The 27,567-nt window shown below is 41.9% G+C and overlaps 1 protein-coding gene across 10 annotated transcripts in view; it reads left to right on the forward strand.

Moving 5' to 3' along the window:
* Positions 1-27,567, forward strand: part of DST (dystonin) — a 488,128-nt gene that overhangs the window by 64,196 nt on the left and 396,365 nt on the right. The gene's annotated exons all lie outside the window — the stretch shown is intronic.

A 27,567-nucleotide genomic window follows, 5' to 3' on the forward strand; every position in this document is an offset into this window, starting at 1 on the left:
TAAATCAACTATATGCCAATTAAAAAAAAAACAAAAGAAATCATTAAAAAAGGTGCCCATCCCTACAGAATTAGATAATCCCCAGAGTGTTCACTGGACAGTGCTCCACACTCCATTGAAAGAACAGCTAATAGTCTTTTTGCTTATTTCCAAGTCTTGGGGACATTTTCCTGACACATCCATGAAGGAAAAACAATATGGAATTAAAAATAATAAGGAGCCATCAAAAAAGAAAAAACAAAGAGCTTCTGGAAATTAAAAATGATAGTATCCCCTCCCCAGGTGATAGTTGAGGAAATCTTCCATAAAGTAGAAAAACAGACAATAGGAGAGAAGAGATATGAACATTATAGAATGGCCCCAGGAGAGCCCACATCTGAAAAAAAGGAAGAGAGAAGAAAAATAGTGAGGAGAAAATTATCAAAGAAAGAAAACAACAACAAAAGTTCCCAGAGCTGTAGGATATGCATCTTTAGATTAAATAGATTTACTGACTGAGGGAGGAGGGGGAGGGACAGTTACAAACTACTATACGTAAAATAGATAAGCAACAAGGATTTAGTGTATAACACAGGGAATTATACCCAATATCTTGTAGTAACCTATAATGGAATATAATCTGCCAAAAAAACTGAATCCCTATGCTGTATACCTGAAACTAACACAATATTGTAAATCAGTTATACTTCAATATAAAAAAAACGAAAGGGGCTTCGCTGGTGGCGCAGTGGTTGAGAGTCCACCTGCCGATGCAGGGGACATGGGTACGTGCCCCGGTCTGGGAAGATCCCACAGGCCACGGAGTGGCTGGGCCCGTGAGCCATGGCCGCTGAGCCTGCGCGTCCGGAGCCTGTGCTCCGCAATGGGAGAGGCCACTACAGTGAGAGGCCCGCATACTGCAAAATAAATAAATAAATAAATAAATAAATAAATAAACGAAAGACTTACTGAGTGCCTAAAACAATGAATGAAACAAAGACCTATGCCAAGGCACATTAATATAATTACTGGATGCTAGGGGTAATAAAAAGATCCTAGAAACTTAGCGAAAAAGAGGATGAGGAAGGATAGATAAAGCAGGGCACAGTAAGGGAGGAAGGGGGAGGGAAGAGGACATCAGATACAAAGAATGACTTGAAATCGGTGCACTTATTGTGTATAAACTATTCCTCAGCAGAGTTGATTTAGAAGAGGACACCAAGGATGAGAGGATAGTTTCCTTGGACTTAAGAACAATACCGGAAGCTTTAAGATGATAGAGCATTGCCCTTGAAATTCTGAGGGAAAATGATTTCCAACCCAGAATGTTATATCCAAGCTGTCAATAAAGTGTGAGGATAAACATCTTCATTCAGGCTTGTAAGGATTCACCAAATTCCTGTCAAGTGAACCCTTTCTCACAAGATTAATGGATGATGTGTTCTCTCAAAAGGTAAAATAATACAAGAAAGAGAAAGAGACGGGATCCAAGGAATATTGCATTGCTGATACTCACCCATACTGTTGTGTATCACTGTGGAGTTGAGGTCGGAGGTAGATGGGCCCCTGGGCTGAGCAGCTGGAGTTCATCAAGCAGAATAAATTGGAGCTTTGTTTTCCCTGGACACTCCAAGGACAAAGCTAGTGGCAGGAGCTGAACTCTGAGGGGGAGTAAAGAGATAAAACGACCACATCTATCACTACTGAAGTCAAGGAAACCTCCCCAACTGCACATGCACAAGAAGGCTCCTTGGGGGTCAAAAAGGGAGGGAGCATCATCCCATAACATGTGTTGTCAATTTTCCATGGGCCTCTGCGCTGGATCCATCTTGGCAAAAAGATGCGCACACATAGCTGAGAGGGCCCTAGGACAGGTCAGGTGTGGGAAAGAAGTGAGATAATTGGCCAGAGGAGAACAAAGAACCAGAAGAACTGCCCCATATAAATGATTTAACCGCCTCTTTATTGCACTCCTCATTCAGGAGGATGCCCGCACTCTTCTATGGGTGTGTATCTCTGTCTTGCTTCTGTTTTAAGTAAACTGTTTCTCTGTGTGCTGTCCCACATGTTGTGCTGTCTCTCTAATAATAAAGTTTGTACCTGTTTCTACAGTTTTTGCCTCCTTGAAACATTCTTGCTTTCAAACGGGTGTAAGAGCCAGGGCCACTTTGCTTCTAACCTTTAGCTCCTGGTGGCCTAGCAGCTAGGATTCCTAGTTTTCACCCAGGCTACCCAGGTTCATTTCCTGGGCAGGGAACTAAGATCCTGCTTCAGGACTGTTCACTGCTGTCTCTCTGAGAACAGTGTCTTCATTTCTACTTTTGTGTGAAAGTCCCACAGTTTGTTCACACTGTCTTGTGAATGGGTGTTGGTTTCCAGGCCTTTACTCATTTGAGCACTACTTTGAGTTTTCTTGTACAAGCCTCTTTTTTTGTTGTTGTTGTTGTTTTTTTTTTGCGGTACGCGGGCCTCTCACTGTTGTGGCCTCTCCCATTGTGGAGCACAGGCTCCGGACGCGCAGGCTCAGTGGCCATGGCTCACGGGCCCAGCCGCTCCGCAGCACATGGGATCTTCCCGGACCGGGGCACGAACCCGTGTCCTCTGCATCGGCAGGCGGACTCTTAACCACTGCGCCACCAGGGAAGCCCCATGATGCCATTTTTTAGTAGGTTCATGAGCCATATGTGTTTCCTCTCCTGCAATATGTCTGTCCATTTCACTTGTCCTTTTCCTTGTTTGGTGTTTGTGCTTCTCTTATTGGTGTGTAGGAGTTCTTTATTTCTGTTCACTGAGTTTGAATTTCATTTATAGTTTTCATTGCTTGGTTATTTTTGATAATCTTATTTTCTTAACTCCTACTTTTGATACACTTTTCTTTCTTTAAAAATATAAAATACAGGGCTTCCCTGGTGGTGCAGTGGTTGAGAGTCCGCCTGCCGATGCAGGGGGCACGGGTTCGTGTCCCGGTCTGGGAAGATCCCACATGCCGCGGAGTGGCTGGGCCCGTGAGCCATGGCCGCTGAGCCTGCGCATCCGGAGCCTGTGCTCTGCAACGGGAGAGGCCACAACAGTGAGAGGGCTGCATACCGCAAAAAAAAAAAAAAAAAAAAAAAAAGGGTGGAAGACCTAAATAGGCTTATTTCTTTTGTAACGGGAAGTTTGTACCTGTGGATACCCTCACTCACTTTGCCCACCCCCACCTTTGTTTTGCAACTTTTTTCACGAGCTTTCCTTGGCTGCAACTTTGTGGTCATTTTTGAGGCTTGGATTGAAGGTACATTTTTCCATAGAGGATTTTATTTAATTCCTGCCAAGCTTTATTAACCCCAAGAAATGTAAAAATAAATTCCCAGCATCAAAGCCCTTCATCCTGCGGAGGTGTGTAATTGGCCACAAAACACACCTGATAACCAGCCTGTGCTTTCCTACTCTGTCCAGTCTCAGGCTTGAGACACGCCACTGTCTGGCTATCTCAGGGTGCTTTATTTTGTTTACCTAATGTGTGCTTTCCCTGGCTTTATTTGAGAGTGTTCCAGCCAGACTTCCTTGCTATTGTCTCCTGCCCCTGCCCAGGGACTTGGCCATCAAAGAGAGGCTTTAGGTCACAGGAATTAGTGAATCATCTCTGTGATTGTGCTTTTGCTTCGTCTCTCTCGTTTTGAGTATTGACCTTACTTTCCTGCCACCTCACTGATGCATTAAAATAACCATAATATTATGGTTATTTTATCCATAATTTTTAGGTATTGTGTAGTGGGAAGGCTTGTTAGGATGTCATATCTGCAATAAATCTGAGAAACCCTTGTCTTATTTTTGTGTGACTAGAGAGGTTCCCCCAAATGGGTCTCTTAGATCAGAGCTACATGTCCCCAAAGTTCTACCCTCCATCCCTGTAGCTGGGTTGTGCCATCCATATATGTCCAAGTATGCCCTGCCCCCCATCCAGGAGCCAGGGCTTGACTTTTAATTCTCATTTCCAGTATAACTTCATTTCCCTTCCAGCTGGGCAGTATGTTGAGGCAATTGCTTCTTCTCTCTTCACCTTAAAGCAGATGACACAGTACCTTCATTTCCCGCAGGTGAATTCATGCTTACAGAGACTGAGAAGGACTTTAGTGACTTAACTTATTTTCAAGCCTCAAATCTCAGCACAGAATTGTCATTTCAGTTGGGCCAAATCAACTTCCTAACGGCACAGTGTTTGTTATATTTTAGAGTTGAACATAAAAACCTCAAGTGGAGAAAATATTGATGTAATATTTTTATGACCAAAAAAATGTAGATACATCATGAAATAGCAATTGTGGTTGTCAAGCTATTTTATTTATTAATTTTTATTAATTGTTTTTGGTAATGAACAACTTCGTGAAAAAAATGTTGTAGTCCAAAAGGCACTTGTTTTCAGAGGGGAGGATGATTTATGGGATCAGGAGAGGATATTTTTTGTTTTCTTTCTTACGTGTGATACTCAGTACCTGATAACTCTGATTCATTAGCTTTAAAATTTGGTTCAGGATAAGTATATACTTAGGCTCTGTTTGAGGACAAAACATTAAAATGACTGGAATTAGGTCAGCAAATAAACTTTAGAGATGATGGATTCATGGACAATTTAGGAACCTCAAAAATCATCCAGCCCGAGTTGCCCCTTTGAGGAAATGAGGCCCAGAAAAGTGACCTGAGATGCCAGACATCATATATCCTGTGACTTTCAGACTCACAACTGGAAACAGAACCCCTCTTTGAACTCACTCTCCTGTGTGTTGGATTGTTTCTCAGTTTATATGCCCAGTTTAGCTAAACATTTCAAATTCTTTATATCTATAAATTTTTAAAAATGTATATTTATGTTTTGTAAAATAAACTAACCCCCCACTCCACGTTTGAAATTAATTTAGAAAACCCCGACATCTTACATTAAAAAAAGTCTACAGTAATCTTTGGTATTTATGAGAGTATTACACAGACCACACAGATGCCTTAAGTTTATTTCTAGAATACATGTAATCACCATGACTCCGGGCAAATTCATCTTGTTATTAGAGCCTACGAATCAGGAAGTCTGAGATGTAGACGTTTCAGGATCCTCGGGAAGTGAAAAGTGGCTTCTGAAGTGAGAATGCTGCTTTTTATGAACAAAGGACTATCATTATTTCCTGTTTTTAGATCCTCTTAAAAACTGTTTTGGGACATCATTAGCTCCAGAGATAACCACAAATAAGTGAAACCGTCCAAGAAAAGAGGCTGCAAAGACACGCAGACCTTTCACGTCGACAGCATTTTTATTGGTGCTAGTTAATGATAACAGTAGCTGGCATTTCTCAAGCACTTCCTGGGAGCCAGGCGCTGGACTCACTTAATCCCAGCAGCAACCCTAGGAAGTCGATTCTCTTTGTAGATTAGGAAACCAAAGCTCAGAGCAGGTCAGTGGCTGGTCCACAGTTGTGTGGCAGGTGAATGGTGAGGCGGGCGTGGGGCCGGTGCCCTGCATCCCCCAGGGCTGTGTCTGACCTCGGGTCTCTGATCCTCCTCCCTGAGCTTGCTGAGAGCGGTTTCACTTCTGCTGTGTGGTTAGAAAGTTTACTGTGGGTTGTGACACTAGGTGATGCTTTGAACCTCTTTTTCCAAGACAAGCTTCAGGGCAAGTCTGACAGGCAATGACTGGGGATCAGGGAGAAGGGACTGATATTTAGTGAAGGAAATCAGTATTTACTGAGCACGTACTGTGTGCTGGGCAGGACAGATGCTTTTGCAAATTCCACTCATTATTTATTCTTCCATTCCACAAAACTGACTGAGTGCCTGCTATGGGTTTGTCACTGGGCCAAGAACTGGTGACCAAACCAGGAAGAAAACAAAGTCCCTGTACTCCCAGAGCACATTTTCCAGTGGGGGAGACAGACAGCACACAGATTACCATGGATGTGTACAACGTGTCGGGTAACAGGTGCTGTGGGGAAATTGAAGGAGGTTGAGGGGTGTGGAGTGATGGGGGGGTAATGTTATCGTATCAGATTGTTTGGGAAGAACTTTCTTTAAAAAGATGACATTTGAGGGCTTCCCTGGTGGCGCAGTGGTTGAGAGTCCGCCTGCCGATTCAGGGGACATGGGTTCGTGCCCCGGTCCGGGAAGATCCCACATACCGCGGAGCGGCTGGGCCCGTGAGCCATGGCCGCTGAGCCTGCGCGTCCGGAGCCTGTGCTCCGCAACGGGAGAGGCCACAACAGTGAGAGGCCTGCGTACCGCAAAAAAAAAAAAAAAGAAAAAAGATGACATTTGAGTAGAAAGCTAAAGACAGACTATGAGGCCTTGTGGGCCAGGGCACAGGCTTTGGGGTTCACCCTGAGCTCAGTGGGACATCGCTCAAACCCTCAGAGGGTTTGAGGACAGGCCTGGCGTACTCTGACTGGTGTTTTTAAAGACTCAGTCTAGCTTCTGTGTGGGGAATATACCGTTGAGAGACTTGGTGTAAGAACAGCATGGCTCTCATTTCTTCATTGCCTACTATGTGCTTTACATCTATCACTTCTGATCTTTTCAGTAAATCCCGTTGAATTAAGTTATTAAGTAAGATAGGAGTGAAGAGCTCCCAGTGGCTTAGAAGTTTGCTTAAGGCTGCACAGCTGTCTGTGACTGTAGGACTCTCTATCCAATAGTTTTGGTGTAGCTCTTTAAAATGACAGCTGTCATTTGGAGTGTCCTCCTGTGCGCTAGGTGTGGTCCTCAGTACCTTGGGTATGTTCCTTTTCTGTAACAACTCTGAGAGGTATGTGTTATTCCCAGTTGTAGACGAGGAATCCAGGGTTCACAGAAGGTGTGACTTAAGACTTCCTACAAGGCCACGTAACTAGTTAAGTGGCCGAACTGGGACTCGAAGCCCTGATCTGTAGGCCTTCTACTTCATAATGGTAAGGCAGAGAATTTACAAAATTGTGAACAATTTTACTCTTTTCACCCTTCTACCTTTTCCCTGTGGCTTTGATTGCTTTCAGGTGATCCACACCATTCTTTTTGGGGGGAAATTGCCTACGGTACTAATAGCTTAGGGAGCCTTTATGTGTTTTATTAACCCTCCTGTAAGTATGTACAGTTTACAAGCCTATCACAAGGAGAGGAACACTGAAGAATGAGTTCCTAATAGAAGGATTCCAGACACTGTGGCACCAGGTTTGGTAGCAGATCTTCTGACTCCATCAGATCGCGTGAGAGATTGTGTTCTCCTTGGACAGTCAGAAGGCAGGAGAGAAGACGAGTCCGTCTGTCTGTATGGCTCAACAGAGTGGGAGCGAGAGTCTGAACTCTGAGCCAGGGAAGCAGAAGAGAGGACGGTCACATCTGAATTAAAAGCATGTACCTCAGGCAGTGTTTCTCTTAAGCTGTGATCTGAATTAGGACCAGGCTGCGGTTCTGTTAGGACAGAGACTCCTTCGGCTCCTTGAATCTCTGTGAGTCAGCACTGGCTCCAGGGGAAACGGTGAGGCAGACAGAGTTTATCTTGCTTTACATCTAAGAGCTTCCGTGTTCCCTCTTCCTTTTATCAAAATATCCTTCAGGATGTACTCTGATGACCTTATTCACACTGAAAGGTAAATGACTGATATCACTTACTGTTTCCTGTCTATGAGAAGTTGGATTAGAAATAAAAAGCTTTAAACTAAAAGAATGAATCTTTATTTTAACAGTCTTTAGAGTTACCATATGATTATGCAATCCCACTCCTGGGCATATATTTGGAGAAAACTATAATTCGAAAAGATACATGCACCCCAATATTCATTGCAGAACTATTCACAATAGCCAAGACATGGAAACAGCCTAAATGTCCATTGACAGATGAATGGATAAAGAAGATGTGGTATATATACAGTGGAATATTACCCAGCCATAAAAAAGAATGCAATAATGCCATTTGCAGCTACATGGATGGACCTAGAGATTATCATACTAAGTGAAGTAAGCCAGACAGAGAAAGACAAATATCCCATGATATCACTTATTTGTGGAATCTAAAAAAATGATATGAATGAATTTATTTACAAAACAGAAATAGAATTACAGACAGAGAAAACAAACTTATGGTTATCAAAGGGGAATGGGGGGCGAGGAATAAATTAGGAGTTTGGGGTTAGCAGATACACACTACTATATATAAAATAGATAACCAACAATAGCATGGGGAACTATACTCAGTATCTTGTAAAAATCTATAAGGGAAAAGAATCTGAAAAAGAATATGTATGTATAACTGAATCACTTTGCTGTATACCTGAACCTAACACAACATTGTAAATCAACTACATTTCAATTTAAAAAAAAAGAATGAATCTTTATTGCTGGAATTTTAGGCTTCAGTATGCAGGTGATGTGAAGGGAGGTGAAAAAAATCTTCAGGTCCTCAAAATGATATACTTTTTGTAAAATAACTGTCTATGATCATTGCTATTCTGAGTACTTTCTACCTGGCTTTCATTTGATCTTTTCACTGTAGGATGAAATGCTGTAAAAATGTAGTGAGGATCATGTGCAAGGCAGGCATTGTATTAGATGCTCTACACACATTATCTCATTTTAATGCTGTCTAACATCCAAGGAGGTGGGTTTGATTCACCGCGTTTAGAATATGGGCAAGTAAGAGAGACTAAGTGACTTTCTTATGGTAGTTTGGGTGGTGAGCATGGGGCTGGAGGAAACACCTCCTACCTCAGCCTGGTGTGGGTCCTGCCTGGTCTTCCTTCCCGGGAAATGTGAATTATATGAGGTGTGAGTCAGGTTAGTGTTCTCTAGAGAAACAGAACCCACGGGACACACACAGACACACACACATTTATTTTGAAGAATTGTCTCACCTGATTGTGGGGCTGGAAAATCCAACATTTGTAGGACAGGTTGGCAGCCTAGAAATTCAGATAAGAGTTGATACTGCAGCCTTGAGTCCGAATTCCGCAGGACATCAGGCTGGCAACTCAGGTAGGGTTTCTGTGTTTCATTCTTGAGGAAAATTCCTTCTTTTTCAAGAAACCTTAGTCTTTGCTCTTAAGGCCTTCAACTGCTTGGATGAGGCCTACCCACACTATGGAGGGGCTTTGCTTGAAATCACCTTTAAAAAATACCTTTACAGCAACATCTAGACTGGTGTTTTGCCAAAAACTGTATGCCATGGCCTAGCCAAATTGACACATTAATAAACAGTGGTTTTCACTGAATAGATTTTTTTTTCAAGTTACCTGGATTCTTTACCTGCTAACCTTCCAGCTGGTTCTTGTTTTGCTGTGGATACAGACACAGAACCAGTTTAGGAGGAAGTGCAGTGGGGCCACCAGGGAACAGCTCTTCATTTCTTCCATGGCGTGTATGTGTTTCTGATAGGAGTCATCGTATTGTTTCCTGGACACAGATGTCAACTTAGAAAACTTCTTGATCTTATGTTATTGTTGGAGGGAGCTCTCAGACTGGCTGGGAAAGCACCAGTTGAGAAGGAGAAGGGAGAAAAACCCTCAAGCAATATTTCAGAGTCAGAAGTGCAGCTGGGAAGGGGAGGAAGGTGGGGTTGGATTCACAGAAATCCCAAGTGTACAGTATGATTCATGGTGTGGGGACACAGGATTTGATAAGAGCACCGTGTGGTCGGCTCTGTGAAAGAGGGAATGAATTTGCTTTATAAGTGCAGGGGAAAGAGTTTGCCTGTTTCTTGTTACAGACAATAGATATCAGAAAAATTATGGGTATTGTTACTTTTTTAAAATTTTATTGAAGTCTAGTTGATTTACAATGTTGTGTTAATTTCTGCTGTACAGCAAAGTGATTAAGTTACACACACACACACACACACACACACATATATACACACACACACATTCTTTTTCATATTCTTTTTCCATTATGGTTTATCACAGGATATTGAATATAGTTCCCTGTGCTATACAGTAGGACCTTGTTGTTTATCCATCCTATATATACTAGTTTGCACCTACCAACCCCAAACTCCCACTCCATCCCTCCCCCACCCCTCCTCCAATATTGTTACTTCTGTGTTTTTAAGTCGTGTAATACCATGATTCATAAAATGTTACAAGAAATATGTGCGAACGGCACATCCGTTAGCTTCTCCAGTACCATCTCCGTGTGAAAGGGGACAGTGAGCCCGAGGGCAGCACACGCCTGCCCTTCGTGTGCGGGAGGAGGGGACGAATGCAGGATGCTTTGGTGCACGCGATGCCATCTCAGCAAAGCCTTGCAGCATCCCTAAGGACCGGGGGGGGGGGGTGGGTGGGCAGGGCCTGAGTGGGAGGGAAATGCAGGTCTCTTGGAGGGTGGTGACCAGCCAGCCTTCTGCTCAAGCCAGTCTGGGTCAGCATGCACTTGGTGGCCATCTCGTGCCTCCTTGTATGACAGGCCTGTGGGACCCTCTCATTTCTCCTCGGCCCGCCTCTGGCTCCCCATTGGTGACACTGAGGCCTGACTCCCGACCTTCCTGCTTCTTCCAGGTGACTGCCTTAACCTCTTCCCCATCCGCCGCAGCGCAGCCTGCTGTCTCCTTCCCTTTTCCCCCCATCTCTAAATACTTTTTGTTGTTTAACATCTTTATTGGAGTATAGTTGCTTTACAATGGTGTGTTAGTTGCTGCTTTACAACAAAGTGAATCAGCTGTACATATACACATATCCCCATATCTCCTCCCTCTTGCGTCTCCCTCCTACCCTCCCTATCGCACCCCTCTAGGTGGTCACAAAGCACCGAGCTGATCTCCCTGTGCGGCTGCTTCCCACTAGCTATCTATTTTACGTTTGGTAGTGTGTATATGTCCACGCCACTCTCTCACTTCATCCCAGATTACCCTTCCCACCATCCCTGTGTCCTCAAGTCCATTCTCTACATCTGCGTCTTTATTTGTGTCCTGCCCCTAGGTTCTTCATAAACATTTCTTTTTTTTAAGATTCCATATATATGTTAGCATACGGTATTTGTCTTTCTCTTTGTGACTTACTCTGTATGACAGACTCTAGGTCCATCCACCTCACTACAAATAGTTCAAATTCATTTCTTTTTATAGCTGAGTAATATTCCATTGTATATATGTGCCACATCTTCTTTATCCATTCATCTGTCAGTGGACACTTGGGTTGCTTCCATGTCCTGGTTATTGTAAATAGAGCTGCAATGAACATTGTGGTACATGACTCTTTTTGAATTATGGTTTTCTCAGGGTATATGCCCAGTAGTGGGATTGCTGGGTCGTATGGTAGTTCTATTTTTAGTTTTTTAAGGAATTTCCGTACTGTTCTCCATAGTGGCTGTATCAATTTACATTCCCACCAACAGTGCAAGAGGGTTCCCTTTTGTCCACACCTTCTCCAGCATTTATTGTTTGTAGATTTTTTGATGATGACCATTCTGCCTGGTGTGATGTGATACCTCACTGTAGTTTTGATTTGCATTTCTCTAATGATTAGTGATGTTGAGCATTCTTTCATGTGTTTGTTGGCAATCTGTATATGTTCTTTGGAGAAATGTCTATTTAGGTCTTCTGCCCATTTTTGGATTGGGTTGTTGTTTTGATATTGAGCTGCATGAGCTGCTTGTAAATTTTGGAGATTAATCCTTTGTCATTTGCTTCATTTGCAAATATTTTCTGCCATTCTGAGGGTTGTCTTTTTGACTTGTTTATGGTTTCCTTTGCTATGCAAAAGCTTTTAAGTTTCATTAGGTCCCATTTGTTTATTTTTGTTTTTATTTCCATTTCTCTAGGAGGTGGGTCAAAAAGGGACTTGCAGTGTTATATGTCATAGAGTGTTCTGCCTACGTTTTCCTCTAAGAGTTTGATAGTATCTAACCTTACATTTAGGTCTTTAATCCATTTTGAGTTTATTTTTGTGTATGGTGTTGGGGAGTGTTCTGATTTCATTCTTTTACATGTAGCTGTCCAGATTTCCCAGCACCACTATTGAAGAGGCTGTCTTTTCTCCATTGTATAGTCTTGCCTCCTTTATCAAACATAAGGTGACCATATGTGCATGGGTTTATCTCTGGGCTTTCTGTCCTGTTCCATTGATCTATATTTCTGTTTTTGTGCCAGTGCCATAGTGTCTTGATTACTGTAGCTTTGTAGTATAGTCTGAAGTCAGGGAGCGTGATTCCTCCATCTTCGTTTTTCTTTCTCAAGATTGCTTTGGCTATTTGGGGTCTTTTGTGTTCCATACAAATTGTGAAATTTTTTGTTCTAGTTCTGTGAAAAATGCCAGTGGTAGTTTGATAAGGATTGCATTGAATCTGTAGATTGCTTTGGGTAGTATAGTCATTTTCACAATGTTGATTCTTCCAATCCAAGGACATGGTTTATCTCTCCATCTGTTTGTATCATCTTTCATTTCTTTCATCAGTGTCTTATGGTTTTCTGCATACAGGTCTTTTGTCTCCTTAGGTAGGTTTATTCCTAGGTATTTTATTCTTTTTGTTGCAATGGTAAATGGGAGTGTTTCCTTAATTTCTCTTTCAGATTTTTCATCATTAGTGTATAGGAATACAAGAGATTTCTGTGCATTAATTTTGTATCCTGCTAATTTACCAAATTCATTGATTAGCTGTAGTCGTTTTCTGGTAGTGTCTTTGGGATTCTCTATGTATAGTGTCATGTCATCTGCAAACAGTGACAGCTTTACTTTTTATTTTCTGATTTGGATTCCTTTTATTTCTTTTTCTTCTCTGATTGCTGTGGCTAAAACTTGCAAAACTATGTTGACTAATGGTGGTGAGAGTGGGCAACCTTGTCTTGTTCCTGATCTTAGTGGAAATGGTTTTAGTTTTTCACCATTGAGAACGATGTTGGCTGTGGTTTTGTCATATATGGCCTTTATTATGTTGAGGTGAGTTCCCTCTATACCTACTTTCTGGAGGGTTTTTATCATAAGTGGGTGTTGAATTTTGTTGAAAGCTTTTGCTGCATCTATTGAGATGATCATATGGTTTTTCTCCTTCAATTTGTTAATGTGGTGTATCACATTGATTGATTTGCATATAGTGAAGAATCCTTGCATTCCTGGGATAAACCCCACTTGATCATGGTGTATGGTCCTTTTAATGTGCTGTTGGATTCTGTTTGCTAGTATTTTGTTGAGGATTTTTGCATCTATGTTCATCAGTGATATTGGCCTGTAGTTTTCTTTCTTTGTGACATCTTTGTCTGATTTTGGTATCAGGGTGATGGTGGCCTCGTAGGATGAGTTTGGGAGTATTCCTCCCTCTGCTATATTTTGGAAGAGTTTGAGAAGGATAGGTGTTAGCTTTTCTCTAAATGTTTTTTTTTTTTTTTTTTTGCGGTATGCGGGCCTCTCACTGCTGTGGTCTCTCCCGCTGCGGAGCACAGGCTCCGGACGCGCAGGCTCAGCAGCCATGGCTCACGGACCCAGCCGCTCCGCGGCATGTGGGATCCTCCCGGACCGGGGCACGAACCCGTGTCCCCTGCATTGTCAGGCGGACTCTCAACCACTGCACCACCAGGGAAGCCCTCTCTAAATGTTTGATAGAATTCACCTGTGAAGCCATCTGGTCCTGGGCTTTTGTTTGTTGGAAGATTTTTAATCACAGTCTCAATTTCAGTGCTTGTGATTGGTCTGTTTATATTTTCTACTTCTTCCTGGTTCACTGTCGGAAGTTTGTGCTTTTCTAAGAATTTGTCCATTTCTTCCAGGTTTTCCATTGTATTGGCATATAGTTGCTTGTAGTAATCTCTCATGATCTTTTGTATTTCTGCAGTGTCAGTTGTTACTTCTCCTTTTTCATTTCTAATTCTATTGATTTGAGTCTTCTCCCTTTTTTTCTTGTTGAGTCTGGCTAATGGTTTATCAATTTTGTTTATCTTCTCAAAAAACCAGCTTTTAGTTTTATTGATCTTAGCTACTGTTTCTTTCATTTCTTTTTCATTTATTTCTGATCTGATCTTTATGATTTCTTTCCTTCTGCTAACTTTTGGGGTTTTTTGTTGTTCTTTCTCTAATTGCGTTAGGTGTAAGGTTAGGTTGTTTATTTGAGATGTTTCTTTTTCTTGAGGTAGGATTTTATTGCTATAAACTTCCCTCTTAGAACTGCTTTTGCTGCATCCCATAGGTTTTAGATCATCGTGTTTTCATTGTCATTTGTTTCTAGGTATTTTTGGATTTCCTCTTTGATTTCTTCAGTGATCTCTTGGTTATTAAGTAGTGTATTGTTTAGCCTCCATGTGTTTGTATTTTTTACAGATTTTTTTTCCTGTAATTGACATCTAGTCTCATAGCGTTGTGGTCAGAAAAGGTACTTGATATGATTTCAATTTTCTTAAATTTACCAAGGCTTGATTTGTGACCCAAGATATTATCTATCCTGGGGAATGTTCCATGAGCACTTGAGAAGAAAGTGTATTCTGTTGTTTTTGGATGGAACATCCTGTAAATATCAATTAATTCCATCTTGTTTAATGTATCATTTAAAGCTTGTGTTTCCTTATTTATTTTCATTTTGGATGATCTGTCCATTGGTGAAAGTGGGGTGTTAAAGTCCCCTACTATGATTGTGTTACTGTCGATGTCCCCTTTTATGGCTGTTAGTATTTGCCTTATGTATTGAGGTGCTCCTATGTTGGGTTCATAAATATTTAGAATTGTTATGTCTTCTTCTTGGATTGATCCCTTGATCATTATGTAGTGTCCTTCTTTGTCTCTTGTAATAGTCTTTATTTTAAAGTCTGTTTTGTCTGATATGAGAATTGCTACTCCAGCTTTTGATTTCCATTTGCATTGAATATCTTTTTCCATCCCCTCACTTTCAGTTCTAAATACTTCTCAAACCATCCTCTCCTCTCCATCCCCGAGAACAGTGGTTTAGCTTAGGTGTCTTCATTTTCTGGACGTAAGGCCCTCATTTGCCACCTGCTTCCCCAGCCTCACCTGCGGCCACTTTACTGGATCTTCCTAAGCACCCCATGCTCTCCCCATGTCCGGTTCTGGGGTACTGGCTGGAGAACTTGTGGGTCTCAAGCACCTTCTCCCCTCTTCCCACTGTCTCCTTATTAATTACCTTAATACCGTTTTGGAATAAGGTGGCAACAGCAAGCAGATAAATTCCCTTCTTCTCTGGTTCTAGAGTCATTCAGACAGCCTTAAAATGAAAACTGGTGCTGGAAAGGAGGAGGTGGAGCAGGAGGTGATTTTGTTGGTGGGCTGTGTGTGTGTGTGTGTGTGTGTGAGAGAGAGAGAGAGACAGACAGACCCTCAAGGCATTTTTAGCCCTCCTTGGCATGGCTTCCTCCTGAGTCTCTTCTCCCTTGGGACCTGCTGCCAAGGCCAGGCTGCTGAGCCAGTGGGTCCATTTGGCAGGCAGTTTTGGGGTCCACTCCTGAGACTGGGGTTCTGAAGTCGGGAAACAGGCAGTGCCCACAGAGTGAGTGTGAAGCTTAGCCTACAAGATAGACCACTTTCTTTTTTTTCATCTCAGCTTAGTTTCTGACTCTCAGTCTCCCCTCTTGCCGCACCTGGTGGTCCTTACTTCTTCCACCTCCACCTTGGTGTTGTGTTAAGGTTCTGGGGTCTTAGAAAGATGCCAGAGTGGCAGCGGATAGGAGGGAATATGTGTGTCTCCAGGTTAGGGTGCCCCCCCACCCCCTGCTGCCTGTAACTGCTCCCCAGGCCCAGGAGGCCACTCCAGGTCACTCTCAGGACAGCAGTCTTTTGGAAGGTTGACCAGTAGTCTGTCCCCTGAACACAGCAGGCACCACCTGTCTCTGGGGAGTCCTCTGGGATTCAGGAAGCTGCCATCTCCAGGATCCACAGATGCTCCCTCTAGCCTAAGGGCACAGTTTTTAGGCTGGGAAAGTCTTCTGCTCCAGAGCACTCTGCCTTTTTCTTTTTTCTTTTTTTGGAAGTAAAAACTTTATTACTAAGGAGAGCTTTTTTTTTTTTTTTTGCCTTAGGCATTATTTTTTTTAATTGAAATATAGTTGATTTACAATGTGTTAATTTCTGCTGTACAGCAAAATGACTCAGTTATACATATGTATATTCTTTTTCATATTCTTTTTCATTATGGTTTGTCACAGGATACTGAATATAGTTCTCTGTGCTATACATTAGTACCTTGTTGTTTACCTGTTCTATATGTAACAGTTTGCATCTACTAACCCCAAACTCCCAGTCCACCCCTCTCCCACCCCCTCCCCCTTGGCAACCACAAGTCTGTTCTCTATGTCTGTGAGTCTGTTTCTGTTTCATAGGTGAGTTCATTTGTGTCATATTTTAGATTCCACATATAAGTGATATCATTTGGTATTTGTCTTTCTCTTTTTGACTTACTTCACTTAGTATAATAATCCCTAGTTCCATCCATGTTGCTGCAAATGTCATTATTTCATTCTTTTTTATGACTGAGTAATATTCCATTGTGTATATATACCACATCTTCTTTTTTTTTTTTTTTTTTTTTTTTTGCTGTACGCGGGTCTCTCACTGCTGTGGCCTTTCCCGTTGCGGAGCACAGGCTCCGGACACACAGGCTCCGCGGCCATGGCTCGCGGGCCCAGCCGCTCCGCGGCATGTGGGATCTTCCGGGATCGGGGCACGAACCCGTGTCCCCTGCATCGGCAGGCGGACTCTCAACCACTGCGCCACCAGGGAAGCCCTATACCACATCTTCTTTATCCGTTCTTATGTCAATGGGTATTTAGGTTGTTTCCATGTCTTGGCTATGGTGAATAGCACTGCTATCTGCCTTTTTCTATAACATTAGCCTAAACAGGTTTAGGTTTGTGGAAAATAAAAGCCGGGTATGCATGCAGGCTGTTTCTGCTTCCTGCCTGGACGCCTAGAGTTCCATAGGAATAAAGTGAGGAAGATTTTCAGATTACCTTCTGATAGAGAGATCTGTTACAAAGACCAGAGGACACCTGGGTGGCCCTTATTGTAGATGTAGGGTCTTTGGACTACATGGTTGTTCTGCCTGGATCTGAAGTGTTCTGGGGTTGGGATCTTTGGGAAAACTCAAGTATCAGTGAAGGGCATTTGGAATGCACGTAGCACTGTGATTGGACTGGGTTGCCACCTCCAGCGTGAAGCATCCTGGTTGGGCAGTTTCCCATTCAGCCAGCTCTGTGGCAGTGGCTCTCCTTGTGTCAGGCCCTGCTCCCTGGTCCCACTCAGGTGTAGCTCACGGCACAGGGTTATTTTCACTGAAAGCACATGGAGCCATGGAGCCAGCCCTGTCTTCCTCAGGCGGTAGAAGCCAGGTACTTAAAGTTTCATGGACTTGTCTTTGGTTCAATAATAAAAGCTTTTTTTTTTTTTAATGAAAAAGTAATTCTTCCACTTCATTGCAGTAGTAACTGAAGTGAGAGAATGGCTTTGTAGAAGCTGTTATCCAGAGTCTCATCAATGAAGACACGTAATGAACATGAAGGTGTAAAGACATAGCCTTGCTTATGTTTCAACAGGGAAGAATTGCTTTTTTTGTAGATCGTGTTTGTCTAAGTTTTTGTTGTTGTCTCCAACAATGGAGACAATGAATTTAAAAGAAAAAAAATTGAATTTAAAAGAAAGAAAAAGGAAATTCCCTGGCTGCCCAGTGGTTAGGACTCCGCGCTTTCGTTGCCGAGGGCCCGGGTTCAATCCCTGGTCGGGGAACTAAGATTCCAAACGTTGTGTGGCGCTGCCTACAAAAAAAGAAAAAAAAAGAGGAATGCATTGGAAAGATACAAGGGCATCCCAAAGGGCTGAAGGCTCAGTAACCAGGGTTGGGAAGGACAGATGTGGGGACGACATGGGTCTGCCTCCCGAGAGTGGCTGTTAATGTGACCTAGTTCGAGTCACTTCCAGTCTCCGCGTCTGTTTGTTGTTTCCAGTTTCCTGGGGTGACAGTCATATAGGCTTAACTGGACTTAGTGCTCTGCCCCGGGATCACACAGCCTTCTCCCCACTCCCCACCATCTTCTCATTAGTTACCTTAATGCTACCCATTGTGGAATAAGGTATGATAGGGTAAGGATGTGAATAGGTAACATCACGTGATGCTGAGGTTTGCTGAATGGTGTCTATGTGTTGGACGCTTTTCAAGTATTGCTTATTCTGCCACCTCCCCCCCCAGCCCTGTGTCTTATGTACTGTTGCATCTCCTATTTCTCGGATGAGCAAAGCAAAGCCCAGAAAGGCCAAGCAGTTTTCCAAGGTTGTAAAGCTTTTCCCCGACATTCAATACTTGGCAGGTCATGCACATATCTTTAACTTTATGGCTAACAGTGTGGATGGTAGTTGGGGTTTGGTCTCTGCAAACATCCTGTGCTAATACCTTAGGGTTCCGGGCGTGATCATAGCCCACTTCTTCTTACCAGTGGAAGTCAGAGCCGTGTCCTGGCTGTCTGAAGAGCTTGGCATCCAAGCCTCCCCCTGACCTAGATCAGGGTGGGAGGAACATGTGGGGAGCAGGCTTGTGCATGGGGAGGGGCAGGAACAAAACCAGAGGGCTCAGCAGTAGTTGGGGGCGGGGTGGTCCAGCTAGATTCACGGAGCTCATGGGCCAGCACTTCCAGAGTCATACAGTGGGTCCTGTTTCCAGGGTTATTGGGGATGGAGCAGAATGAGATCAGCACAGGGGCGTCAGTAGGAATGGCATCACCCATTTCTGTTTGACACTAATTTAACTGAGATCTTTCTTAGCCTTCTTCTTTTGGTTTGGTTTTGTAGCCTCCTCTTCAGTTCTCTTCTCCTTTATCTTTAAACTGCCAGCCCCTTTTTATTGATTACCATTATCCCTACATTCCCACCCTCCCCCACCGTCATTTTGTAATCTCTGAATGCAACAATGTCACCCCTGCCTTAATTTATGGCAGGGGCCCAAAGTCAGATGCCTGCAGGGGCAGGTGTCATAAATGGATAAAGAGGCTGGTAAGCTCTGTATCAGCCTGGAAAGCATACATTCCTTCTAAAAAGGGGAAACTACCTCTAGGATCTGTATTTTCATGTAAAATTCCCAACTTTTAAATGTTTGCCAACAGTTAGTTTTTAAAAGTGGGCAGGCCAAAGACATGGAAACAACTTAAATGTCCGTGGACAGATGAATGGATAAAGAAGCTGTGGTACATATATACAATGGAATATTAGTCATAAAAAGGAATGAGATAATGCCATTTGCAGCAACGTGGATGCAACTAGAGATTATCATGCTAAGTGAAGTAAGTCAGAAAGAGAAAGACAAATACCATATGATATCACTTATATGTGGAATCCAAGATATGACACAAATGAACTTATTTATGAAAGAGACTCACAGACATAGAGAACAACAGACTTGTGGTTGCCAAGGATTGGGAGTTTGGGATTAGCAGATTCAGACTATTATATATGGAATGAATAAACTACAAGGCCCAAGAACACAGGGAACTATATTCAATATCCTGTGATAAACCAAAATGGAAAATAATATGAAAAAGAATGCATATGTATGTATAACTGAGTCAGTGTGCTGTACAGCAGAAGTTAACACAACTTTGTAAATCAACTATACTTCAATAAAATAAATGCTAAAAAAATAAAATAGGGGACTTCCCTGGCGGTCCAGTGGTTAAGACCTCACACTTCCACTGCAGGGGGCACAGGTTCAATCCCTGGTTGGGGAACTAAGATCCTGCATGCCGTGCTGCACAGCCAGTAAATATAAAATAAGATAAATTAAAATAAAATAAAATGGCAGGCCAATACAACACATCTCTCAGCATTGCCAGTTTTGGATGATACTGTTGGAGGAAGGCAGGTGGCGGGGAACACCTGCATCTCCATCCTGGCTTCCAAAGGGACCAGAGATGCTCCAGTCTGTTCCTGAATCAGCCCCCCTCTCCTAATTGACTTTAGGCTATAAACCATATTTTTATGTATGTATTTATGTTATTCCGCGGGAAGACTTATTTTTTCAGCCTAATACGTGAAGATAAAATGATAATATTCAGTTATAAGTTGGCTCTCTTATCACGTTTACTCTCCCAACTGGATGTTAAACTCCTCCAAGGCAGAAGCTTATGGGTGCTTAAGATATATTTTTAATGGATTGATGTAAATAAACATGTTTGAAATATAACATTAAGTATTCTCTAGGTAAAGAGATGTTTTCAGTGTTTGTTGGTCTTCTTAATGTGTTTCTGTGTTGTGGGACGATTTTTAGAGTTATGTTTTGCTTTTCTTTTAGGCATATTATTTAAAATGTCCTTCCTCAGTTTGGAAAGACTATTTGCAGGTGCTCAAAGGCAAACTATTATTTTCTTTTTCATATTCTTTTCCATTGTGATTTATCACAGGATATTGAATATATAATAGTTCTCTGTGCTATACAATAAGACCTTGTTGTTTATCCATTCTATATATAATGGTTTGCATCTGCTGATCCCAAACTCCCAGTCCATCCCTCTCCTATCCCCCTTCCCCTTGGCAACCACAAGTCTGTTCTCTATGTTTGTGAGTCTGTTTCTGCTTCATAGATAAGTTCATCTGTGTCATATTTTAGATTCCTCAAACTAGTTCTCGATGTCTCTATTTATATAATTTTAACATGATCTCATTAAGGTGGACTTGCAAAAAAATTTGTGGTACTTTTGAAATATTTTTACAATTTTCATACAGTTTCATGTTTTGATACTTAAAACATGGTCTTGCTTTTATTTGTCCTGTTTGGAGAGAGGATTTGTGGAAGTGTGAGAGCACCCAGGACCAGAGAATCTTGGTGTTGGAAGAACAGGGAGTCAGTGTGATGTTCTCCTCAGTGAAGGCTTGGTCCCTCCGGTAGGAGGGAGCTCCCTGCCCCCCACAGCTGTCCTTTCCTCTTCTGAGAAGTTGTATCTTTTTGGATGGTTTTTCCTCACTGTGAACTGATACCTGTCTCCTGGTCATTTCCATGCTTTGAACTGAATTAAACACAGAGCAAGTCTAACCCTTTTGGGCTCTCCACATCCATGGTAAGATCGTTGAGGGCTGTGAGCATGTTGTGTATTCCTCTGAGGGCCTGGGACCACATTCTAGGGCACTTGGGGGTCCAAAGGACCCAGATGGAAATCCAGGCTCCACCTTGGACTGACAGAATGGCTGTGGACAAGTGACTTAACCTCCCTTTAGGGGAGGTTTCCTTATCGGGTTATGGTGAGTATTAAATAAGATAGTGAGTGAAAATACCCAGTACAGCCCCTGACTGCAGTCACTCAATAAGTGATGCAGGGAGTTAGAACTTGCTGGTTAAACTGAAAGGAAGGAAGTCTTGCAGAATGCCTTAGAGCTGAGCCAAGACAGCCTAGAATCCAAGGCCAGGCTCCTCGGGAAATGAGTCTTTGGTGCTTACCTTGTAGAGCGTCCCACACAGCTGCCGGAGAGTGATGAGGAGCACTTCCTCCTGCCTGTATCCCATCAGTGAGCCCGGTTGCCCCAGAAACCTAACACCAAGAAACACTGTAACCAATGCACAGTCTTACACCCTAGAGAGTGTAAGAGAGAAAGAGTTTGTGTCCTGAATCCCAGCGCTCTTCTTTCAGAGGCTGATGAACTGCGCTTCTCCATCCAGAAGGAAACCTTGGTTTTCATTCACTCTGTCCCCCAAAACTCTTCCCTGATTCAGACACAAGAACCTTCCAGCTTCCCCTCCCTTTGACCACTACCTCCACCGTCTTCTCTAGCTTCACCAGGCTCCCCTTCCTCTTTGGGGTATGGCTCCTGCAAATCTCCCCTAAAAGGAGAGAGTGAAAGCCAGCCTAGGCCCCGCCAAACCAGAGTCCCCCCTTTACTATTTCAAGGTGGCTTCCAGTTAAGAGGCTGATTAGGAGTTATTTATTTGATGAGCAAGTACCTGAATTGTTCAACTAGTTTTGAAAAAAATTTAAAACTAAAATAAGCACGCAGCCCCCAAAGTTTTCCTTAGGTCATTTTGTCTTCAAGCGGTTAAACACATTTTCTTACATTTTCCTTAACTCTTTTCTTCTACACCTATATCTTTGTGGTAGAGATGGTTTTCCTTGGGATTTCTAAAATCAGATAATGTGCTCTTGCTTTTGGACTTACTTCCAAATAAAAAACTAGTATAGAATGATAGTCTTGGGCCAGATTGCATATTTTTATGCAATATATAAGAAGTTAGTATTTGTACTTACCGAATCAACGGAATATTAAACAAAATTAGATCTTCACTTACTCTGAATTTTGGTGGTTTCTTTGGGTTTATATAAAATGTAAAAAATTATGTGATATTATGCTAACTTTGTGTTCACTGGATTGTGTAGTAAGTGGATAACACAGAGGTGCTTTTTTAATATTCTTCCATCTAAGTCTGTGATCCGGACAGAAGCAGGCAGATCACCTTGCTCTGGGGTCCCCTTGAAGTCAGCGCCTTGCTTCCTCCAAGTTTCTATGAGGAGATGCTACGGGAAATTACTTAGCTGGGTGCTGTCACCGTGGATGTAGACCCGGGTGATGTGATCTTGTGAGAACAGGCCTAGACTAAGCAACATTTAAAAAAAAACGAAAAAACAAAAAAGATCTTGCTCTGTGTTTCCCCAACCCTTTGTTTTGAAAATATTCAAATTGACAGGAAAGTTGGGAGAGTAGTACAGTGAAGACTTACTGTTAACCTATTGCCACATGCCAATATAAACACAATTCTCTGTTTTTATTGAAACAACTGAGAACAAGTGCAGACAGCACGAGTTGAAATAAGGATGTGTTCCTACATAACCAAAATACCATTAGCACACCTTAGAAAATTAACAGTAATTTCCCAATATCAGCTGATAAACAATCCATGATCCAGGTTCAGATTCTCCCCATGGTCCCTAACATGTCTTTTCAGCTTAAAAAGAAATACAGGCTCCCATCAAGGTTCATAACTTTGTTGTTATGCTTCTGTAGTCTTTTTAAATTTGGAAGAGTCCCTGCTTTGGGGGGGTGTATGTTTCGTGACATTGACCTTTTTCCTTTTTGGAAGAGACCAGGATAATTATCTTGTAGAATGCCCCCCAATCTGGATTTGCCTAATTGATCCTTCATAGGCTTTTTATTTTTACTTTTTGGTTAAATTTTTGGAACTATGCTTACAGAAATGTGCATGAATCTCAGGTATGCGGGTTTGTGAAATACCACGTTCCAGCCTCTGGGATTCTGGGAGCCTTATCTGGAAGCCTCCCAAGGCCTTATCTCTGCACTTGTTTCTTGCTGCTTGGGGCAGAGGCAACTTCCTGGCACTTTCCTCTGGTTCATGGTACTGAGGCTGGGCAGCTTCCAGGGTAGGCAGCTCCATTGTACTAGTCTCAGATCCCCCACCGGGGTTTCAGTTAGAGGAGTTATTGTTTAGTTCCCCTTCTAAAAATGTCACATTATGTAATTATCCTGGCTTTCGGAGATTTGGGTTGTTTTTATACCATGTGAATGAATTGGCAATTAGGAAAGTCATTTTAAAGCTTTCGGTGATCTAATTCAATTGTTCAAACTGCCTTAATAAGTAGGTTGTAATAAGACACAATGCTTGGGTTTTTAGTTTCTCACAACCTAGTGGTTTTTTTTGTTTCTGTTTTTTTTTTGGTTGTAGAGATCCAATATCAGGCCAGAGGTATTTCACAGTCCTTTATTAAAAAAAAAAAAAAAGCCAAATGTTAAAAACATAATGACCTGGGCCAACTTTGTCTTTACTATCCTAATTACCTTTCTCCTCTTCTGAATACTCCACATTCTTCCCACCCCCCTTTTTTTTTCCATTTTCAACACACATGCCAAATGGGGTTGACAGTTCATGGTTGTAAATTGGGGGCTTAACCTGGGGCTGTGAATTCCATAAAATCACATGCAAAGTTTGTGTGTATTTGCTGATGGGCTTTGATCTGAAGAGAGGCTTCCCTAGATTTCGTCAACTTTTCAGAGGTGTCTGTGAGCTTCAAATAATTAAAAACACTGGCTTAAATAATTATTTCCTCCTACAACCTTTGATATTTTCTCTGACCCTTGACGTAGTATCTTTTTCTTCTTAGTAATCTTTTTGTGTACTATTTGTTTTGGATTAAAAAATTATAAGGAATACAATTAAATTCATTCATAGTATTAGTCATCACCCAGAAATAACTGCTGTTTACACATTTGTAGATAGTTACCTATCTACCTATCATGTATCTACCTATTCATCTAGAAATCACCTTACTGCCTGTCTGTCTACACACACACACACACACACACACACACACACACACACACACACACAGATATTTTTTAAAGGAATCATTCTATATGAACCCTTCCCACTTTGCTAAATGTAGATCAATAACATTTTTGTTTAATTGCTGCAGGGTAGTCCATTGTATGGATATACTGTCACTTATTTAACCAGTCTTCTTTCATGGACATAGATATTTATATTTTAACAGGAATCAAACCTTAAGCAACAGGAGTAGAGGAAGAGACAGGAGGAACTCAGGGTTTTGCTGGTCCCAAGAGCCCTCTTCCTTTGTCTTACCTTCCAAGCCCCACATCAAAGGTTAGGCTCTGGGGCTTCCCTGGTGGCGCAGTGGTTGAGAGTCCGCCTGCCGATGCAGCGGACACGGGTTTGTGCCCCGGTCCGGGAAGATCCCACATGCCGCGGAGCGGCTGGGCCTGTGAGCCATGGCCGCTGAGCCTGTGCGTCCGGAGCCTGTGCTCCACAACGGGAGAGACCACAAACAGTGAGAGGCCGGCGTACCGCAAAAAAAAAAAGAAAAAGGTTAGGCTCTGGACTTTGGGTCAGAGAATATGTTTGCTTTTTCCATAAGAAAGGAGAACTGTACTTTCACACTCATTCCTCTAACCCCCAAAGGTAGAGATGTGAATTGGCAAGTCATTTGAAATCAATAAAGAATAGTTTTAGAGGGTCAATTGACTTCAAAGCAGCTTCATTTTAATCCATTCTCAGAGAAAAGAATCTAAAAAAGAATCCTCAAACTAACACAACATTGTAAATCAATTATACTTCAATAAAAAAAGAATTAACAACAAAAAAGAAACAAAAAAAATTCGGCTATCTGATCAGCCAGTTTGCCTGATACTAGGAAAGAACAAGTTAGTGACAGAATTTACACCATCCCACCTGGAATGCTTGTTTTATAAAGTCTACTTTATTCATTGATATGAATGCCACCGACATAACAGTGAATGAAAATTTATTAAGATTCCAAATATAATTTCCCAAAATTTGAAGACAGAAACCACAGACAACCTTTCATTCACTAAAGTAAGCTCATTTACTGAATCACACACTTGTAGCCTAAAAGACTAAATTCAGTAGCCCTTAAAAGGTGGCCAATTTAGTCTCTACCTCATTGGCTGCTAAAGAGCCAACTTCAAACAAACACTACTGAGAAGAAAAAGAAACTTCAAATTAAATAAAGCAACCAAATAAGGCTAAAAAAAAGAAATTTCTATACCGAAGAGTGCATATGTCTAAAAATTCAAAAGTGAATTAAAAGGTAATTCTCAGAATATAAAACATATAAATGATAAAAAAAATCGATTTCCAAGGTTCAAATGGGCCTAATTTTGTATAGTTTACCTTATATTTAAGAAGTCTTCATGAAAATTATTGTGGGGAAAAATTGAATACTTTAATGGTTAAAACGCTCGAGTCACGTAGCCAGGGGAGAGACTTTGTCGTGTATAAGTCAGCGTGCTTTTCCTCTGTCTGCGTGTGTCCGTATTTCCCTGTGCCATGTTGTTGAAAGAGGTTTTGCTGATTGTCTTGTCTTCCTTTCTCTCTTATCCATTTACCAAGGACACGTTCAGATTAGAGGCTGCACCAGTCAACACCCTTGGGTCCAGGGTAGTAACTGTTCCCATCTGGCTATGTGTGATGAGTGGTGTTTATGTCATGGCATAAATCACATTTTGCTGTTCCATCAGCTGAGATGCTAACCATTAAAAAAATTTACTCTGTCTACAAAAATCAGTAACCAGGGATTTTTGAATGGGGGCAGTCCTTTAACAGTTATTCCCCAAGTCTGTCTGTAAAGATAAACAATCAAATTACTATCCTCACTGAAAGAGTGTAGGAAACAACAAGAAATACAAGCTCACAGATAAAAGATGACCTTTCATAAGGACAGGTAGGAAGCCATTTTAAGGAAGACAGAAGGCAACCAAGGAAACCCAATATCCTTTTGAAAAAGTCTTTAAGAATGTCATCCTTTTTCACCAATCCAGCTGGCAACACAGCCTCAGAGAGCTCAAGATGAATTTTCAGAAAAGCATGGAAAATAAAGTAGGTTGATAGCATCCTGTGACTGACTTAATGCTCCTCACAACTCTCTGTGGACTCCAGTGAATACAGAAAATCAATTTTATTTATTTATTTGCGTAGTACATGATTGCCACTAGGAAAACACACAAAATCTAAATAAGTTAATAATTAACCAAGGTGATGACATTTCATGTAAAGTAAAATGGAAGACTGCTTTTGGGGAGAAAGAATAAAGCTAAAGGTAAATCTTAGACACTTTACAGGAAATAGTATGTGTACTTTTAAAATGATGGTGTTGGGTTCCTTAAAAAACTAAAAATAGAACTACCATATGACCCAGCAATCCCACTACTGGGCATATACCCTGAGAAAACCATAATTGAAAAGGACACGTGTCCCCCAGTGTTCATTGCAGCACTATTTACAATAGCCAGGACATGGAAACAACCTAAATGTCCAATGATAGATGAATGGATAAAGAAGATGTGGTACATATATACAATGGGATATCACTCAGCCATAAAAAGGAACGAAATTGGGTCATTTGTAGAGATGTGGATGGACCTAGAGTCTGCCATACAGAGTGAAGTAAGCCAGAAAGAGAAAAACAAATATCGTATATTAATGCATATATGTGGAATGTAGAAAACTGGTACAGATGAACCTATTTGTAGGGCAGGAATAGAGACGTAGACGTAGAGAATGGACATGTGGACATGGGGTGGAGGGGAAGGGTGGGATGAATTGGGAGATTAGGTTTGACATAAATACACTACCATGTGTAAAATAGATAGCTAGTGGGAACCTGCTGTATAGCACAGGGAGCTCAGCTCGGTGCTCTGTGATGACCTAGATGGGTGGGATGGGGGGGTGGTGGGAGGGAGGTCCATGAGGGAGGGGATATAGGTATACATATAGTTGATTCATTTCATTGTACAGCAGAAACTAACACAACATTGTAGAGCAATTTTACTCCAAAAAAAAGACAAAAAAATGATGGTGTTGGCCACTAGAAGTGAATAAGGACTGTCATGCCTGAATAGATGGAGGCGAGGTCCTGATACACTTCTAGTTTATTCCACACGCCTTGGGATGTTGTCACACAGCCTGTTTTTGCTGTGTCACCACTGTTTTTGTGAGCAGCCCAGGGTTTCTACTCTGATGGGAGCACGCCACTGATTCCTTCCTGCCACCTGTAGGAATCTGAGGCTGCAAGTTCCATTTCAGGAATTCGAGTTACACCAGTTTTGCATCCTGAGCCTCAGCAAAGTTCTAAATGGGGAAGTGAAGATTTCCCTTGGATGCTTTATCTTGTTTAGAACCCTGTTCTCAGCACAGATAGTCAGCATCCTCGTTTCC

This window comes from Mesoplodon mirus, assembly GCF_964341445.2.
Source record: "Mesoplodon mirus genome assembly, chromosome: 12".
In the NCBI taxonomy this organism is placed as follows: Eukaryota; Metazoa; Chordata; class Mammalia; order Artiodactyla; family Ziphiidae; genus Mesoplodon; species Mesoplodon mirus.